Source organism: Erithacus rubecula, assembly GCF_903797595.1.
Source record: "Erithacus rubecula genome assembly, chromosome: 1".
Lineage (NCBI taxonomy): Eukaryota > Metazoa > Chordata > Aves > Passeriformes > Muscicapidae > Erithacus > Erithacus rubecula.
In genome coordinates, this window is record NC_136658.1 from 91,240,477 (window position 1) to 91,260,822 (window position 20,346).

At 35.9% G+C, this 20,346-nt stretch overlaps 1 long non-coding RNA gene across 1 annotated transcript; it reads right to left on the minus strand.

Moving 5' to 3' along the window:
• Positions 1-18,696: 18,696 nt before the first annotated feature.
• On the minus strand, positions 18,697-19,638 carry LOC306808066. The gene is made up of 2 exons (XR_013775893.1): positions 19,528-19,638; positions 18,697-19,383 (listed from the first exon to the last, which is right to left on the minus strand). It is a non-coding gene; the product is annotated as an uncharacterized lncRNA (long non-coding RNA).
• Between the last annotated feature and the right edge of the window lie 708 nt (positions 19,639-20,346).

Here is a 20,346-nt window from a genome sequence, read left to right on the forward strand (position 1 = left end):
AGACAATACAGAAAAATATAAGATATAACTATTATTAAATCTTCTTCAAATAATTTATTTTTACAGTGATTCTCACAGAAAAAATGCAGTTATATTTGGAAGCTGTGTGGAACTTATGGTGAATCACACCCTCTCTATAACCAGTTAAACCACATTATACAGATCCCTAATACTGAGAACCCATCTGCCCTCTTAAAACTCATTTGCTGTGATTCAAAGGACTACAATTTCCTACTTTCAAGTTTTCTGACTTAAAAACTGACAATTTACATGAAACAGTTTATAGTCCTGTATCCTCTCTTTTAACTTGTGCACATTTTTCTGGTAGACTCTCAAAGAAAAACTGCATTAATGGTACACTAAATGATAAAATGGAAATTTAACATATAAGAACCATTCAAATTTTAGGGGCAACAAGTATTGCTAAGTGAATGTGAATATGACATGATAGTGGAAAACCACTGATTGCATAAAAAATAAAATAAAATAGTAGCAAGACAGTAGTAGCAAGATCGTGCTTCTAAATGCCAGAAAATAAGACACAACAGGAGCAAAAATTCATTTGAGTCAAAATACAGGAGATTTTACAATCAAATATTGATTTTCAAACACTAGATTTATGCATTTTGATATATTTCTTAGGGATAAATATTAAGAATATTTCTCCACTTACATGTTATGACATCAGTATATAAGTATGTTTTGAAATCATAAATTAAAAGTTCTCAAGTCAAGTGACTTCCCCCTCTTCATTACTTCAAAAATTAGCAGACATTTCACTAAGAAACTCACATCCCAATGGAGTACTTTTTAAAAAAAAAATCTTTTGACATTTAGCAACAGACATTGAAACTTTCACTTATGCCACTAGTTTTTCATTTTTGTCGTTTATTTATCATAACTTGCTGTGTATGGATCACAGTATTTCCTCTCAAAATGGTTATGATAACTCTTCATGAAAGGTTAAATCAATCTGAATAGCAATAAAAGTAATTTAGATTCAGACATACAAAACAGAAACAGAGACATGCAAGAGCAGCTTGTAAAACATCAGGGATTTATGCCCTGACAGGCACAAGAAGTTTTATTTGTGTGACTTACAAAGACTGTAATTTTTCTTTTGTACCTAAATGTTATAAGACTAATGACTGGCTGTAACATACATCGTGGAAATGTATGCTGGTTTTCTTAAAGGCTGCTGCTGCTGCTGGAATGAAGTGTCAGCAGCAGCAGAAGCAGCATTTAAATTAACAGAAAAGGCATGCAAGGGGACATAAGGATTACAGAAGAATCCATTTGATGGACAATACAAATTCTATCTACTCAATGTTTTATTAAACAAACCATTCTTGCACACATTTACAGTCTTTAAAACATGCACTTTTACCAATGTTTGCCATTCTTGTTTGTGTATTTGCATTTAGCATGCTTTTAGTGATACTCTTTTGGCAGAAAGAGTCAATGTCAGATTTAATTTTGAATTTCTGGCTCCTGTAATGAGTATAATACATATGAATAACCAAAGTTGCTCCCTCTTTTATTCATTCTTACTGAAGCTTTTCTACTTTTTTTATATAGGTGAATATTCATTAGGTCAGAGGAAGAGACTAACTTTCCACTTTACAGATAATGTCAGTCGCCTTGAATATAAAAGATGAAGGTTCAAAATTACTGTTTGGAATCATAGAGAGAAGAAAGAAACTAAGGTCTCCAATGTTCCAGGTGAGTCACTTTTAAACCTTTGGCTTAGTGACACATTAGGCTAACTCTTGTTGCCTACCTCTGTCTATTTAAAATTTCATTTTGAACTGGAAATATTTCAGAGAGAGAAAAATTGTGCTGGAATTTGAGCATATTTTGTGTAGTTAAAGGTTCTGATGTGATGCATTATGTTGTGAAAAACACACACAAAAAATTCCTCACCAGCATTTTAGTTTTTGTCTTCGCCTTTTTAATGGAACTGTTATATTAAAAAGACATGTTACCACCAAAAGGGTGTGGACTATATTTTGTGGATTTTTCCTGTAGTATCTTTTTAATTGGTATTCAACAAAAAGGAAAATACCATTTGGAGAATCATTTGGTATTACATGTTCATTATTTTCTCAAAAAAAGCAGGACCATCTGTAGAAATATTTGCATGGTAGCCCAACTCATTCATTTGTTTAACCCTTAATGGTCTATCTATGCCTCAGTCAATGTAACGATGTTTTCTGGTGCTCACCTGATAGATCTGCTAGTGTTTATTCCAAACTAGCCATGATACATCCCCCTGTCATGCACTCCCAGTATATATATTTTAGGAAATGAAAAACTTTTCTGAGATAATTTGTTAGGGAAAGATCATTTTACATTTGCACATGAGAGAAGAAAGGATGTAGATCTATTTGTACAGAGACTTTCCGGCTGTCAATGTGAGAATGGCCAAAATTAGGATGGGAGTTTGTTGTCATCTTTCTCACATTCCCCAACTTTATTCACTCCCTTAGCTTCTGAGAGAAACACAGAGTGGTACATGCTCATTTCTTGCAGATGCAATTTTGTTTTCTCCAACTCTTGGTAATATTCTTCATTGTATACAATGTTATTTAAGCTAAGACAGTAAACTACTTTTATGTCCCTGCTGTAAAGTTATTTTAAATTAAATTTCTCTTGAACTCTGTATGCATTTTAATCTTGGGAGTGCTTTTCCTTGCTTGTTTAATTAGGAAGAACAGAAAAACCACTGAAGCATTATTCTATCAACTTCTGAAAATTAGAAAACCAGTCAGGATTGCTTCATAGAATCCAATTTATTGATATTCAAGACTCATGAGCCCGCTCTGTAACATTCAAAATACTTGATACTTTTCTCTACTTTCTCATGAAATGCCTTTTCAGGTTTACTATGCACGAAGATTTTGATTTGTTGCTCATCAGTGTTAAAGCTTGGAACACAAGCATGAAAATATCAGTTATAGTAGAAGGTGGTTGTATAGTTCATTTGCTATAGATGTCTATTTTTTTACCCCTCTTTGAGATGATTTATACAAATATTTATGAAGTGATAGAAAGATTAGTGTAGAAGCAAACTCTAGTGCTGGTTAGATAAGAATAGTTCCTAATAAAGTTTAGAAAAACTTTACTAGAATAAGAGAAAAACAAAATAGTAATTCAAAAGTATGTGTTGTTTCAATGCCAGATGCACATTCAAGTTAATTTTTTCACAGGCTAGATTTCTTAAAGTTTAGATCCCAGAGCTTCTTAATCCATCAAGACAATTCCTATCAGATCCAGTGCATAGGTACATTATACGAAAATATATATTTCAGCAAGTTATGAATGCCCATGACATATTAAAGAATTCTATCCCTGTACTGTTTTCTCCAATGCAAAATAAGTTGAATGTATTCAATCTAGTTGATTGTATCCTTTTTCATTATTGATTGACTTCATATTTTGTAATATTTGGAAAGAAATAGTTCTTGAATAATTTGTAGAGTCCTGTGGTTTTAAAATTAAAAACAAATCAACAATATATCTAGTATGAAACTGTTTCTTTCAAGAGTTTTTCAGTTCTATTTTTTCCTAACATAGTTATTCAGCAAAGTTCTTCATTATGGCCTGTTTGTATAAGCAAATGTATACATATTTAAAAGAAAAGTGTACCCCAATGGGTACTTACACTATAATTCACTTGAAGCATCCTACAGGATCAAGGACTTTAATTCCCATTCTTGAGACTGAATGACTGAGAATTGCTCATCCAAGATGACAGACACCCTCACAACAGCTTGAACACGTGTCCTGGAAAACGTAAAATTGTCACTGAGGAGGAAATATTTTGATAAATTACTGAATTGTTTTTTTCCTCAAATTCCATTTCTTTTCTTATAAACTCATTAAAACATTGTCTCAAATTTTTACAAGTCTGTTTTCTTTTTTATTATTTTAGTTTTTCCTTTTGCTAATCATAGAAAGGTCTGTCTTGATCAATCAATGGCCTCACTTAAAGGCTCCTGGCAGCATGTTGTCCTATGAGAAGCAACTGCTTACAGTCAAGTGAAATTAAAACTTCTTACTCAAGCTTTAACAGCTATTGGAACTGAACCTTTCAGAAAGAACCAAGAGTGTTGCTGCCTGCAATATCTTATCCTCTCAATACTGTGCCCATTGGTCAACAGCTGGCTGTTTAAACTGCCTTTCTTCTTTGGGTCTTCATTATAATAGAATACTATAAATTATGATAACAGGCATAATATATGTATCAAATTGTGCTTGTATGGACATTGAAATTCAGTGCAAAAAACATAGGAAAAAATCCATGGAATTCCTACTCAACAAATATCTTTTTATAGCCAGTTGTAGTAATTTACTAACCCCCAAATTTGATAAAGTTTTAAATGACTTAAGTTTTAAATGCTCTGCTAAAATAAAGAAGTCCTTTTGCACGTTCTTCTCCTTCTGCAGTGTTCTTGTGTCCTTATACTTTGTATGCGTGTTTATACAAATATATAAAAAAGGTATAAAATTTATTAACGTCTTGATTACCTCTTCTGCATAGTAGGTTTGGAAACACTCCTACCAATTGCAATTAGGCAGTAATAGAGTTAATATACATGTGCTGACCCAACTGAATTCTGTCTTTTCATCCTAATTAATGACATAGACAAAGGGATGAAGTGCACCTTCAGTAAATTTGTAGACAACACCAACCCAGTTCAGGTGGTTGACACAACTGAAGGATGGGATGTCATCCAGAGAGACCTGGACAAGCTTGAGAAGTGGGTCCATAGAAACATCATGAGGTTTGTAAAAATCAAAGGCAAGGTGCTTCACCAGAGTCAGGACAACTGCTGTTACCAACACAGCCTGGGGATGGACAGATCAAGAGCACCCTGCCAAGGAGGACTTGGTGGTGCTGGTGGATGAGAAGCTGAACATGACCCAACAATGTGTACTGGAAGCCCAGAAGTGCACTTGGATGGTGCACCTGGGCTGTACCCAAAGCAGAGTGGGCAGCAGGGTGAGGGAGGTTCTGCTCTTCTCTGTGAGATCCCACCTGGAGTGCTGCATCTAACTCTGGGGTCCTAGCACAGAAAGGACATCAACCATTTGGAACAAGTCCAGAGGGGCCACCAAGATGATTAGAGAGATGGAACATCCCTCCCTCAAGGAAATGTAAGATGAATGGATTTACTGAGTCTGGAAAAGAGAAGGCTTTGTGGTGATCTAGTTGCAGCCTTCCAGTACCTGAAGGGAGCCTACAAAAAAAGGAAAGAGAGGGACTATTTACAAGAGCATCTAGTGACAGGATAAGGGAGAATATATTCAAACTGGAAGAGGATAGGTTTAGATTTGTTATTAGGAAAAAAATGCTTTACTATGAAGGTGGTGAGGCACTGGAACAGGATGCCCAGTGAAGTTATGTATGCCCCATTCCTGGGAGCTCAAGACCAGGCTGGATGGGGTCTGAACAAGTGATTTTCTGGAAGATGTTCCTGTCCATGACAGAGCATTGGAAGCAGATGATCTTTAAGGTCCTTTCCAACAGAAATCATTCTATGATTCTACAATCAACTGACAATGCAAAATGCCCTGGAAATATGACAAATGGCCACTCATAGACAGACTATGACATCTTTTGTTGTAATGAAAACCTTGTGAATACTTCTAAACAGGAACAATATGTGTAAGCCAGAAACTCAAAAAAATTAGTTTTCATAGCAACACTACCATGTGTGTTGTTTTGTATCCCCTTTTCTCTTACACTTAGGATAATATTTAATGCTATAAATTATTTTATTCCTTGTCAGTACATAGTCTATCGAATCATCTCTAAAATTCTACTAGAATGCAGCAGAAATTTATGATCCCAGTACACTTGTCTTACTTCCAGCACTTGTTTGGGGTCACCATGTATTTTTATTCTTGCTGTCTTAAATCACATCATTCCTTGATCTTCAAAAACACCAAAATCAGAACAGAACAGAGCTTTGGAAGGACAACTGCTTTATTAGACTCATATATATTCTCATGTATATTCTCTTATATTTTAAATGTTTAGTTAAAATTGCTTTTGGAGAGACTTGGAGGCACTTTTGTCTATTTGTTTGTTTTGGGGGGGTTCAGGTTTTTTTTTTGTTTTTTTTTTTTGTTTGTTTGTTTAGTTTTTTTTGTTTTGTTTTTTTTTTTGTTATTTTGTTGTGCATTTGGGGATGTTTTGCTTCTGCTCTTGCTCTCTATGCTAGCCAAAGGACACTGTCTCATTAATGACTTTTTTCTTTGTGATCATAATTAAGGGTCACTAAGCCTATTCTGCAGTCCCTGAGGGACAAGGGATTTCAAGACAGTATGAATGAATATGTTAATATCTGAACAGAAAAGAGACTTGACCTTGGTACAGAGAGATGTTTTCATGCTCAGCTATAGAATTGCAGATACTTTTCTTTAATTTTGCTTAAGAAATGCACATATACATAGTTATTCTATACTTTTTGCAATATCATCGGTAAATATATGCAACAATCAGAATCACAGTATCACAATATCACAGAATATTTTGGGTTGGAAGGGACTTTAAAGTTCACCTAGTTCAAATACCTCTGCCATAGGAAGGGATACTTTCCACAAAATCACTAAGGGGATAACTTTTATCAGCAGACTTCTCCATTGAAACTTTGTGCTGACGAACCCTTTGGAAGTTCTGGGGGGGTGGCCCCCATTGCAGTGTTAGATTGACCAGCATGGCAGCCAGTGAAAATCATAACTGACAGCAGGTAACCTCAGACCTGTGCAATCTCCAGCCCCTCATTTTGTGAATATCCAGAAAGTTTTATCATGTTTCATAGACTCATAGGACCATCAAGGTTGGAAGAGACCTTCAAGATCATCTATTCCAAATATAACCTATGATCAGTTCTAAATTATATCTCCAAATGGAACACTGGTGACTCTATCACCTCTGGGAAACTTATTCCAATGCCTGATTACTCTTCCAGTGATTTTTTTCCCCCTAATACCTAATTTGAACATCACCTGGCACAATTTAAGACTATTTTCTCTAGTCCTTTCACTTGAGATATGGCAGAAAAGACCAACCCCCACCTCAATAAATATTCTTTCAGATACTAGTAGAGAGCAATGAGGTCCCCTGTGTGCCTCCTCCTGACCAAACAACCACAATTCCATCAGCCATGCCTTAAGGGATACATTTTCTAGATCCTTCACCAACTTCATTTCACTTTAAGGCTTTCTATAGGCTAATGAATATCAGTGATATCAAGTGTTCCTCACCTGTTGACACGTTGTACAGCTGGCATGCATCTGCATTTACAGTGAACAAAAGGGAGGAATTTTGCATATATTTTGACTGAATAATCTATTAATCTTCATTTTCAGTCTTTTTCTTACATCTGTCAAGATTTTCTTGGTTTCAGTCCTGTTCTCTGGCATTGCTACAGTCCTTCCTAATCTGCCTTCATCTAGAAATTTAGTACAACAGAAAGCAAATCAGAGATAAAGCCAGCAAAATGAGACCTGAGACAGAACCTTGAGTAGCATCAGTCAATACATCCTTTCTAGACCAAAATTAGCAACTCTTCTCTATTTCACTCACTTGCTTACTAGGCTTAACAGAGAGTAGGTCCAAAATTCAAAATATATCACTACTGTGTCTTCTCTACTTAAAAAAATATGTTGCCTTGTTATGAAAGGATTTAATTTGCTCTTGACAAACCATGTTGATATTATCTCCTTGTTATTCCCTTATACTAAAATTATCTTTCCTGTTTTTGGATAAATGCATTTTTATCAAAAATTTCTAGTGTAATGGGCTATGGTGGGTGTCCCCAAACCTTGTTACTCTACAGTGTTCTCCTTGCCTTATTGTGTTATACTAATCAACAGCTAATGGCAATTGCAAAGTTAAGCATTGCTAAAATGCACACTCAACTTATAAACCATTTAACTATACCATATAACAGCCTTATACACGCCTTTTTATTATTGTTTTCCTAATAACAAGCAGTGTTTCTTGGAAAAGTTCCTTAGTTTTATATTGAATACCAGATGCTATTTTTGATGCAGAGATTTGAAGTTATTTTCTTAACTGTTTGGAATGTATCACTGCTTATAACCATATTGTCTTATGAAGGATGAGACTTCCTCTGACGTAATTACAGAATTTTAAAAATGTGGCAGCCAGGCTCCCTCTATAGGCACTGGAGAGAGAGAGGCCCCTCTCTAAGGCTTTGTCATTTTCAGATTTACGCCTCAATCATTCATCTTCATGGACCAGAGAAGTAATTTTTTTGTATTATATTTGATGAAAAGGTCAGAGAAATGAATGCCAAGATGTAATGTGAAAGGTAGTACTTATGTCTGATGATAAAACATCTAACTCAGTTGGTAAGAGATACACCACTTAGCCATTTTCAGCCTTTGTGTGACATTTTGAGGGAACTTCTAAGGCTTCAAAAATTTTCATGAAACTCATAAAAATATCCTTCAACATGGTACCATGATATTCTTGAAATAGAATGAATAAATTTTTTTTGGATCATTAAGTAAGAAAATTGGATGTGGTGCCAAAATACCAAGGGAACCAACACAAAACCTCTCACTGTTTATTGTAAGTGCATATGTATTTTCTGTACCCTGATTTAGAAATTTATTCTTAGGTTTTCAATTCAATTTTTTTAGATTTATTCATATGCTTATGTTTTGAAAGATCTGTCCCTACTCAAAAAAACTTTGACCTTGAAGTGCCAACATTAGTAAACTACACTGATTTAAATATGCATTTTTTTATATTTTATTTATATTACTGCTGAAGGATCTGTCTATGCTCCTTACAGGGCTTCACAGTTATTTTATTGTTTTGGAATGAAGAATTAAAATACTATACATCTTCTCCATGGCATCACTCATTTGTGTTTGTTAATGATTTGAAGCATTTCTGAGGGAATCATGAATAATACTCTTAATGATGACTTGCAATTGTCTCCAAATCACTGTGGAATTGCATTGCAGAAGCTAAACAAGAGAAAAGCAATGTTAATAGAATTGTTCATATTGGATAAGAAACAGGATTTCCTTTTAAGAGTGTTGGCACAATGCAGCTGATTACTGTTGTCTCTTGATAGGCTTGCCAGGGTTAGAAATAAAATAAATTCTGTAAAAATGAATGCTGTAGTAACATGTTTTAAAATACAGTGCATTTGAATCTACTGCTTTAGAAATCTTCTTCCTAGAGGGAAATGTGGGAGTCTTGAAATGTCCCACTAGAGTTGAATTCCAGATCCCCTGGAGATGTTGTGCCAGACTCCTCTGTTCCTTCTCTTTGATGCATTTAGTTTTGTAAAACTTGCAGTATATTATTAATAAATTATATAAAGTAAGAAACAGAGGAAAAAATTTATTAAAAAATTTATGCCACATGAAACTTACACATTAAGTAGATAGAAGTATCACCAAGTTCTGCTTACAGTAATTTTTAAAATTTTTCCTACTAGGAGAAGTTTGAGAAAAATAATCTAACAAGAAGCCCTGTATTCAAATCAAGGTTTTCTGGCAACGTTAGTTATCTTCCTTCCCTAGATTTTGGAATATTTATCAGTCAGTAGCCTTCATCATGTTACTTAGAAAACAATGAAGAGAGAATAAATATAGAAATGTATTCTTGAGTGCAAACAGAAGTGTCATCTGATATGCACAAGTCTGATTTTTCAAACTTGTAACTCAAAATGTTTAACAGAATAGTTTTCAAAGTATATTTAGATATACTTTATTTGGTTCTGCTGATTCTTTGTTAAAAATGAGCCAAAATTCTAAAGAACTAAAAGCAATCCCTCTAATACTTGTTGCAGCTCACTGCTTTGGCCATTTTGATTTGCACATGTCTTTGATTCTCTTGTGCAGTTGTTTTCACCCATGCAAAGCAGATAGCATCTGCTGTCACTTTGCACAAGACACACACCAGCAGTAAAACAGGCATGTATTACTGGCATGAAGTCTGTTGGGTTAAGTGAAATCACTCCTGAAGTTGGTGACTATTTGCTGTGGCTAAAGGTGTCAAAATGTAGTTCACTCTGACCACCTCCCCTCATTTTTTTTTCCTGTGCAGGTTTGCAATTACTTTTCATTCAGTGTATACCAGCCTGAGACTACAGGCAATCCTGGACTACATTTTAGAAAGGCTGTTAATGTAGGAGACATAAACCATCACAGGAATGTATTACCAATTTTTTCTTCAAAGACTGTTTGACCCAGTTTCATAGCGTTTCTCATAACCTTATCCTTAGCCTCCCTAAAGATAATTACAGATTGTAATCGATATAATTAAAGATAGTTATAACTTTCATAAAGACAAAAGTAGTTATTTACTTTGGTCAAACAGACGATTAACTTTGCCTTTAAAAATGGCTTTTTTTTTTTTTTTTCTGAAGGAATGTTAATTAAATAAAATAAATAAATAAAAGAAAGTTACTGATTTGTTGATCTTGAATTCAAGCTGATACTTTGGAGGATGTGTAATGTTTTGGTCCAAAATTTTCAAAGGTTCCAAAATTTCACTTTGAAAGCTGGTACCTGAATAGAAATATGAGTCTTTTCTTTGCCATGAAGGCAAAAAATAGCATACTTTATCTGAAGAGTCTTTTTTATTGGCTGTGTAGTTAAACAATTTAGTACTGTGTGTTTCATGTCTATGACTTCTAAGTTATCTTTAAAAGCATCTAAAATTCAGCAGTCATAAGATTCATCTCTGTGTGTGATAATAGAACTAAAAGCTGCAGGTAATGGCTACTATTCCCCCTGTTTTTGTAGACACTATCTGAAGACAGTATTTTTCTCATTACCTTTCTCCAAGGAAGAGTACTTTTTAAAGTGTGGAATTATCTATGAGCACACATAATCATTGAGCAGTACAAAGAAGAGCAAAGAAAAATTATCAGATCTATCAAAGTACAGCCAGAACTTACTTGTTTAGGAGCACTAACTCTTCTAAGTGAAAAAAAGAGTGAAACATATCACATCCAAAAGCTTTTAGAGTTTTAGGACAGAGTAAATTACTTGTAAGGGAGCATTTGATTATTATGTAAGGGGAAGCATGTTACAGTTCTTGTATGACAAAGGGATTAGAAACCATTAACATTTGCCTCCACAATTTTGTTGGATTTTTTTCTTTGTATTTTTTATTAAAGAATTTTTCTCTTTTTTACTTGAGCAGCAAGTGGATGGAAAAAAAGATCATTTTATGATACAGGCTGTAAGAGAAGCACAGTAAGTCCACACATTAAAAAGGTAGGAACCATTCAGGCTTGGATAAGAGTATCCTAAAATCAAGAAGTACATTTACCTGAATGCTCTCCCCTAAACACCTCATATGGCTTGAAGGAGATAGATTATTTTCTTGGTTGTCTTTGAAGGCTTTTGGAGGAACACTGAACCAAACTCATTCAAACCAATTGACAGTGTGTAGGACAACATTCATTAAGGAGTTCTTCTTAGTGGGGCCAGTTTCTATGGAAGACTGTCTCTATCAAACTCATAATTTAAAAAATATTTTTAAATAAAGCAATAAGTTTGGAATTGACAATAAATGGCAAAATTTCCTATTTTTGCTGAAATAAATAAACATCTTTTTAAAAAGAGGCCAACACTAGAGTCCTGCACGTTTTTTTTAGTGTTTGTCCATAATTTTAAGTTCCATTAAAATCACTGCTATTATCTAAGTTGACAATAAAGACCATAAAATAAAATGAGTAAAGACAACAGTTACAAAAAGCTGGAAACAGGAAGATTGAGCAAGAGCAAGTGGCCATGTCATGTAAACAAAACTATGAAATATATTGTTCTAATGGTATTGAACGGCATATAGGCAATTTTTTTTTCTGTTACTGTGCAAATAGTAATAAAAGAAAGCATTTTAGAGAGGACCAAAGGCCTTTACAATTTTTCTCAAGATTATTTGTATAATTAGATTATTATGTTTGCTAGATAAAACTAGGTATATAAATGAGGAACCAAATCCTTCAACAGCCTTTCTCACACCTTTAAAAATCAGGTTGGCTTATCCCAAAAAATGTTTGTAAGTCTTAACTCTAAATAGCTGCTTATATTCATAACCTTGCATATATTGTCTGGCTTTTTAATACATAAAAATAATTTAAAAAAATAAACCACCCAACCCCAAAACAACTACCAAAACCCCAAACAAACAAGCAAGCAAACAAACAAACAAACTCCCCAAAACTAACATGAGAAAAATATAATACTTATTTGTTCCTGCTCTTATAAAAATAAAATAAAATAAAAAGAGACAATTGAACTGCTCCCTATAGTTTGTAACTCTTTATTCTTAGCAATTGTTTGAGAACTGAATAAAAGCTGAATAAACATAGGAAGCAGGTGGTAATCTTTTAAGTAATCTGCATATTGTATCATTCCCTGGTGATAGAATTACTGTGCAAGGATATAACCCAACACCAAGACATCATGTTGTTTATATAATGCACTCTAAAGCAGGATGGGCATGTTAGACAGAACATGCAGCACAGGTAAGAACCTATTTCTAACCAAAACTCATCAACCTTCAGAAGGTGCTGCAACAATTCCACTATGCTGTGTCTCCAGCAGATTATTCTGAGGTATCCTTGTAATAGCACAGGCAACAGTGGCAACAGAGGCAGCCACGTTAGGAAACCATTTCTGCAGAAGTCTCCGGGTTCTCCTTCAGGAAGTGAAGGGCTGATAATGACCTCAGTAAGGCTAACAAGGGAAGTTGTGAAGTCCTGCACCTGCAGAGGAACAGTCCAGGCACCAGCGATGGGGGCCACCCCTCTGGGAACCAGTTTGGCAGAAAAGACCCTGGGGGTCCTGGTGGACACAAGATGGACACGTCCCAACAATGTGCTCTTGCTATAAAGGAGAAAGGATCCTGGGCTGCATTAGACAAAGTAGCATCAGCAGATGGAAGATGGTGATCCTGCCTCTCTGCTCAGCCCTGGTGAGGCCACCTGGAGTGCTGTGTCCATTTCTGGGTTCCTCAGCACAAGAGAGATGTGGACATGCTGCAGACACTCCAAAAAAGGCCACAAATAGGGACTGGAGTATCTTATGAGTAAAGGCTGAGTTGAGACAGCTCAGCCCAGGCAAAAGAAAGCCCAGGGAGGATCACATCAGTGTACACAAACTCCTGAAGGGAGGCTGCAAGGACAGAACCAAAGACTAAAGTTTGGATGTAAAGACAAGAATGTAACTCCACAGATAAAATAAGTTTCCAAAAGTTGTGCGAATTTAAATTCAAGCTTTATTTTCTACATTCATTATTTCTTTCTAAACATTGTCTATTGCTTCAGTTAGCACAGCTCTTTGATGCAGAATGTTTTGCTATAGGCTAAGTGAAGTAATTTGCATCATATTTTCAAGCTCAAAATGCTTCCTTTTTATTATAATATGGAAGGGTTTTATAATTTTAAAAATATCTACAAAAATTTATTTTGTTGAACATATATCTAATTAGGACAAGAAGAAATCAAAGATTCCAAACAAGATTCATTGGATTTTTTGCAGACAAAGCACTCAAACTCTTTTATTTAATATCACTAAGGCTTTCCTGTCAAATTATGTCACAATTTGCTCCTCTTTCCCTGTCATCTAGCATCTATTTGTGTTCCATCTAACAACACAAGATAAGTCAGTTTGATTATAAAGATGAGATGTGAAATGGAGCCCAGCTACAAAACTTTTCTTCACCCACTGCTTTTTCTAATGTAAAACAAAATAAACATCGTTTGCATTAACAGAAGACACTATTATTACAGAATTTATTTGCAATTTCATCAGAAAGATAGAAAATGGGCTGATCACATGCAGGAATGATAATAGCATAATGCCTGATTTTTTTATTTTCTTTTGATACTTTTCCTCAGAATGTGTCTGTGGTAGGAAATCTATTATGCCTGATTTTTCTCTAATGTATAAAATCAGGCTATATTTCTGGGTCAATGGTTATCTTCTTTTTTGTCAATAGAACTTTATTTTCCTTTTCTTGTGTGGCATGTTCTAATTATTAAAATCATGTGATTCCTTACTTGTTAAGAATTGAAACATAAGAAACACTGAAAGCATCCTCTGTTTTTGTAGAAGCGAGCAAGCAAAAAAGGAGAATGTAACTATGATATCAGTTTCCTTTTTTGATTAATATGAAAAATTAGAAATGTGAATAAATATTTTCACTTGTAAAAAGAAAAATGAAAAATTAAATTTCCTTTTTAAAATTTCTTTCTGTAGTGTTCCTTGTAGAGGAACAATCTGCAATATTAGATCTACAGCTGTTTCCTACGTTTTCCTCCCACGAGGCTCTGTAGCACATTTTTTCTCATCAATTTAACACAGTATCCAACTTCTGAATACTCAGCACTTAGTTTTGCTTGTTTTTAAACATTTTCCTAAGTAGTGCCTAGTGTTACATACATTTTAGATCAATTAACTGTGACATCTCTGCTTATGACTGCAGGGCCAAAGTCGTGGCTTCTATGAAGTCTAAGCAATTGTGCTTTGTGACTGAATGTAGGGAAGAGTTGAAAAGGTGAAATTCTGTCTCCAAATTAGGTTTAAAGTGTGAGTCTGTAATGCAGCAGTGCTTTCATCCATTCAACCCCATCACCCCTGTGAATCCCCTGTTGTCAGTCTGGCATGTGAATCGTGCACAAAGCCTAACCTCCATCACATTACGGATCCCAAATTAACTTCACATGACCTGAAGAGATGCTAGCCAGCTCTTTGCACCAAGTGCTGAAGTTCAAGCCACCCAATACAATCTAATTATTCAGGAGGTACAGGGCAACTCATCTGAATAAGGATGTCTGTCGGTTTTACTGACCAGGACTATTAGATTACCTCTCTAGTCTGAAATTCTTCCATGTAATAAAATACCAAGAATATCTAGGGACCTACTTATAATATCATTAATCATATGATTATTTTCATCAGTTTCAACATTACTATTTTTTGCATTCATATTATATTTATTCCAGTACATATCACATACAATCCACTTGTTTAACATGCTAGATCCTATTAAGAGCATGCTGTATAAGAAAAAAGTACAGAAATACAAAGAAGTATCTCCATGCATGTATGGAGCAACTTGTGTAAAGGACAAGAAGGATATTATCCCCAGCAACTCAGTGCTAATTTGGACTTCAAAAATAAAGCTGACCTGATTTTCACACAAGATTTTACAAGGAGATGACTATTTTTAAAAGCCAGTAGCAACGTTAAGATGTGGTGCTTGTGCTACAAGCATAAATAAAAATGTTTTTCACACATCAATAAAGCAAAATAAAGCACAAACCTCACTTAATAACACTATCCAGCAGCAGGGGTGAAATTATATTAGCGCTTTCTTGTGTTGCCAGAGATCTCCACAGGCGCCTCAAAAATTCATGCACAAGAAATGAACTTACTCCTACCCAGTTTTTGAGATACTGAAGTTTTTGAGTAGGAGACTATAAACCAGAAATTATTTTATGCTGACAGCACAAGCAGAAGAGAGAATAAATAAAGTTTTCTGCTTACAAAAAGAGGTGCAAAGCCATCTTCTTGTGCAGGTGAATCGGATTTAAAAGTCATCCAGACATACCAATTTAAGCATTGATCTAAAAGACAAATTATATACATGGCACTAGGCAGGGAAGTAACTTATTAACATACGTCATGTTGGCTTTCTTTCCATAACTTTTATTGTTTCAGATAAATACAGTGTCAGCCTCTTTGAGGAGACCAATAACTTAAAGAATATCAACTGACTAAACTTTAGATGAATTGCAGTAATTGGAGTAGCAGAAACCATTTTAAAATAGTTTTTAAATTCTCAGGAAGCATATTGAAATACTAGTCTCATAACTACAATTAACAAATTTGTGTACTCAGGCTTACACTGTTAATTCATGTGAATAATCTTTCGACTGTTCACTTGAAACACTGCCTGAATTTCCTGTGAGTGAAGAGTAGGCTAATTTGGAATCATTAAAAAATTCTGCAGCTAAGTTGATTGTTCATATTTTAATGTCCATGCATCTCTAATTTCCTCTGACATCTTACAAGCTACAGTACACTTGACAGCAATCCAACATAATAATCCTCTTGAAGACTTCCAAGATATATTCTTTAGACAGAAAATTTATATCTGTAATTCATACCTAGAAGAATTTACGTACCATGAAAATGAATGCAATTTCAGCTGAAATCAAATGTTAAGCCATCTGCAGAAGAGATGTGTAATTTTATTGTTTCTATTGTTATTCAGCAAAATAAAATATATACTCAATGACAAATGTGCAAGCTTTAAAAAGTTTTTAAAATAGCAAGTTGGTTTTAGTTTCTTTTCACGGTCTTTGAGACAGAAAAGGAGGTCAATGTTCACTGGAGAAAGATAAATGTCACAGCCACCTTCAAAAACCAGAAAATTAACCCTAGAAGCTGCAGGAAGGTCAGCCTTGTTCCAGTTTCTGGAAAAATTGTGGACTGAGTCCAGTTGGAGAACATTTCTAGGCATGCCAAGTTAAACAGGTGACTGGAAGTCATCAGCATGGATTTACCAAGAGTAAATTATGCTTAACTAACATGGTTGTCTCCTATAACAATGACTGCATTTGTGAATACAGGACAAGAGTGGATGTTTTTTGCATTGACTCAAGCAAGATTTTGGCACTCTCATCTGTGATATTTACAGTCAGAGTCTGAATGGCTAGGCAAGTGAATGGATTGAATATGGGGCTCAGGAGGTGATTATCAGGCCATACTTTACCTGGATGCCTCTGACAGAGGGATTACCAAAGGCATCTGCCCTGGGACCTCTCCTTGCTAACATCTCTACCTATGATGAACTGGAGGTGGCAGAGAACATTGCCATCAGTTTTGCAGACTATATCAAATTAGGGGTACAAGTTATTAAACTCAAGGACAGGGCTCAAACAGGCTGAAGAATTGGGCCACCAGGAGCATTATGAAACAGCAGAGACAAATCTCAAACTCTAAGCATTAAAAACTTTTCCTATTACAAGCAAAAAACAGCTCCTGCAACAATGCAATACTATGTGAAGATGGAGAGGCCATGAAACAGTGTTGTGGGAAATATCTTGGGGTGGAGGTGGACAACAAGATGGGCATTAGTCCCTGGTGTTTGCTGGCAGAAACAGAAGGCAGCAACCTCCTGGACTGTATGGACCATGCCAGAACATGGCATTCCCTGCAGGTTGAGGGAATGGCTATGTGGCATTTCTTGGATAACATATAGAGAGTCCATCTAACTTTTCTTATTTTTCTCAAGAGGGAAGACATGGACAAACTGAAGGGAGCCCAGCTAAAGTCCACTGATGTGGTGGAGACTGGAGTTCTGACCATTTGAGAAGAGAATGGAGCTGAGTCAGCCCAGATGAAGGACACCTGCAATGCTCTTAACAGACCCCACAGCTGACACAAGACAGTCCTTGGGTGGGGACAGGCTGGACACAGGAGGGAGGGCAAGAAAAAATCGGTGTACATTGTGACAAGAGAGTTTCAGACCAGATAGAAGAAGAAACTTCTATTTTGTGAGAATATCAGGTTTCTCTGAAAACTGTGTTATCTCTGTTCTTGAAGGATTTCAAGTCCCAGCTGGATGATGCTGTGAACAGCCTGGTCTCCCCCTGCTTTGGGCTGTGGGGTGGCCTAGAGGGTTCCTGAATTCCCCGACAGCCTCACTTATTCTTTGCTGCATGGAAAACAAAGATATGTGTTGGAAATATGCTTTGATCCTGTATTGTGAAATAAAGAAAAATGACCCAAGGAAGCACAGAGTCACTGGAGCATGAAGACAGAATAAATAAGACTGGAAATAGAGTAAATGACATGCATAAATTGTTATTTTCATAGCATTAGGGAAAGAGACAGAAATGAATACAGATAATTACATTTAGAATTTTGCAATATATATGAAGTACTCAGCACTCACACAAAGAAATACTGCATATTTTCTAGTGTAAAATGTGCTCTGTGATTGCAGAAAATTATCTTCCTTTCAATTTCAGTTCAAAGTTATGCGTTGTACTCCCATATGGAGATGTGCCCGGTGTTGAAGGCGTTGTAAGAGCATATAATTTCTAAAAAATATTCTGCATTTTTCTGGCACAGGTGCTGAACTTTAATTGGTTTTCTTCTGTCACTTTTTGTCATCTAATTTTTTAACTGAAATTTGAGTTCCATGACTGCCTGAAGACCAGTGGACCACAACAGATGTGGCCCTAAAAAATCCAGAGCAGTTTATTGCATAAGAACCTGTGTCATTTTAACATGGAGGAGAAAATAGCTTGGCAGAAGACTGAGATTGATTGATCCTGGAAAGATTTTGGGTTTTCTTGTGAACAGTTGGATTGGTAAAACAGACAGATGGATTGTTACTGCAAAGAGTTGGTGTGTTGCTAGGGAGACTTGGAATGGTACACCGGGCAGGTGACAAAATTGTGAACTGGTGTTCAGAATAGATGTGGCATTATTTACATACATACATATATATGCATGGACAATGGACGTATATATTTATATGTATGTGTGTCCACTGCTGATGTAAAACTCAGCATTATAATCACACCCACATTTTTACTACACCCAGATTGTAAAGGCTACATAACTAAAAGCATCTTTTGACAAAAGCCAAACAGACATGGAGTACAGAAGATAAAATTTTATAAACATACCAGCAATTGCACCAATTCCAGTATGTACTGAAATCACACTCAACTCCTATTATGATAATTAGTGTCTTATTTGTCATTTAAAGTCATATAACTCTCATACTTCACATGAACTGATTTCACATGACAGAACTCCACAATCAAGGCACAAAACTAATTAATGCATTCTGCGTAGATAATGAGAAATAAAACCAAATCTTAAATGACCTTCCACCACCCTTCCCTTCTACTCTGGCTTAACTCTGCTCTCCATTTTCTTTACCTCCTCACCTCTAAATGGCACAGGGGGGCAGGGAATGCAGGGCTGTGGTCAGTTCATCACACATTGTCTCTGTTACTCCATTCTCAGTGAGAGAACTCACATTTTTTTCTCCTGCTCCAGCATGAGGTCTCTCCTACTGGAGACAGACCTCCATAACTAGGTTTTTTCTTGAACTGCTCCAGCATCAGTCCCTTCCATGGAGCTGCAGTCTCCTTCAGAAACAGACTATTCCAGTTCTGGTGGGCCCCCCATGGGGTCACAAGTCCTGCCAGAAAACCTGTTACTGCTCCAGCATGAGATCCTCTCTCCACAATCCATGGGTTGTGATAGCACCTACTCCTGCACAGGCTTCCCATGGGATCATGGACTCCTTTAGGCATCCACTTGCTCCAGCCTGGGGTCCTGCAGTGGTTTCAGGTGGATCTGAGCTCCACCACAGATCTCCATGGGCTGCAGGTGCTCAGCTGCCTCACCATGGGCTATCTGAACCATGCATTGAGATGTTCTGGTGCCTGGAGCTCCTCTGGCCCCTTCTCCCTTACTGACCTGCAGGGTGTCTGCAGGGTTCTTTATCTCACATATCCTCCCTTCTCTATGCTCTCAGATGCTGTTGTGCAGTAGTTTTTAAATCCATTTCTCAAATCTGTTATCCCAAGGTGCTACCATCATCACTGATGGGCTCAGCCTTGGCCAGTGGTGGGTCTGTCCTAGAGCCAGATGTTGGACATAGGGGAAGCTTCTGGCAGCTTCTCATGGTAGCCCACTGCTATAAGACCCACTGCTAACACCCAAAACTATGCTGCTTAAACCCAATTCACCAGTTTCTAATAATTTGTACATTTAAAGATAAAAATCTGTTAATAGCCACAGTTATGGTTTTTGCAGCCTATCATAACAGTAACTAAGCAAAGAATGATGCAGTGAGTCTAGTCTATGTGTAGATAAATATCCCTCAGTTCTACAGCAAGGTTTGATATCATTATAAATCTAGTGTTCAATAACCATCCCTTGGCAAAATACCGGTGTTAATTTCTCTATATTAAAAAACAATATACATTTAAATAATTGAATAATGAAACATAACCACACACTGCCAGCTGATATAATTTTACAGAAAAAGGTATTGTATTTTGCACTTCTAATAGTTTACAGAATATGCTGAATTTTTAGGGAGTTTTCCTGCCTTTTATTTAAAAGATTTTGGGTGGGCTTAATATTCTTAATATTAGACTGTTTGCTAAATATAATATTAAGCCACAAGAATAGGTCAATCTAGAATATTTGTTGAGTTAATACACTGTGTTACTTTCATTTCCCCTTACTGACTTTACAGAAAACCTATAAATTCACATGCTTCATTAAATA